Source organism: Myotis davidii, unplaced genomic scaffold, assembly GCF_000327345.1.
Source record: "Myotis davidii unplaced genomic scaffold, ASM32734v1 scaffold875, whole genome shotgun sequence".
Lineage (NCBI taxonomy): Eukaryota > Metazoa > Chordata > Mammalia > Chiroptera > Vespertilionidae > Myotis > Myotis davidii.
Window position 1 is genome coordinate 1,186,031 of NW_006286244.1, and position 776 is coordinate 1,186,806.

Here is a 776-nt window from a genome sequence, read left to right on the forward strand (position 1 = left end):
TTTTTATTGATTTCAGAGAGGAAGGAAGAGGGAGAGATAGAGAGAAACATCCATGATGAGAGAGAGTCATGGATCAGCTGCCTCCTGCAAGTCCCCCACTGGGGATCGAGCCTGCAACCCGGGCATGTGCCCTGACCGGGAATCAAACAGTGACCTCCTGGCTCATAGGTCGACGCTCAACCATTGAGCCACACCAGCCGGGCTCACTGAAGTTTCTGACGTGGACATCAAACAACGCTATGTAGCCTTTCAATGCCCCCTGGAGTGGATGGAGGACAAGACTCTGCAGGTCCCAGGATTTCTGGGACCAGGAAACTGCACCACCGCCCAGCAGAGGGGGGGCGCCCATGGCAGGAACACGGGGCATCAGAGCAAGTGCCCTTGGCTTCTCTCTGAAGCAACGCGTGTGGCGCTTCTGGCAGCCACCGGAGGAGGTGTTTCTGTCTCAGGAAGCCCCCCTCAGGCCTAGCTGCGGTGGCTCAGTGGTGAGCGTCGACCTAGGAACCAGGTCAGGGTTCGATTCCCGGTCAAGGGCACATGCCCAGGTTGTGGGCTCCATCCCCAGTGTGGGGCGTGCAGGAGGCAGCCGATCCATGATCCTCTCTCATCATGGATGTTTCTGTCTCTCTCTCCCTCTCCTTTCCTGTCTGAAATCAATTTTTTAAAAGTTTATCTATTTTTGAATTCCCTCTCAGGCAATGCGTTTGGAATGCTGTGGGCTCCCCCCTGTGGCCAAGCTAGAGAACACGCAAATGACTAACATCAGAAGCGAAGGA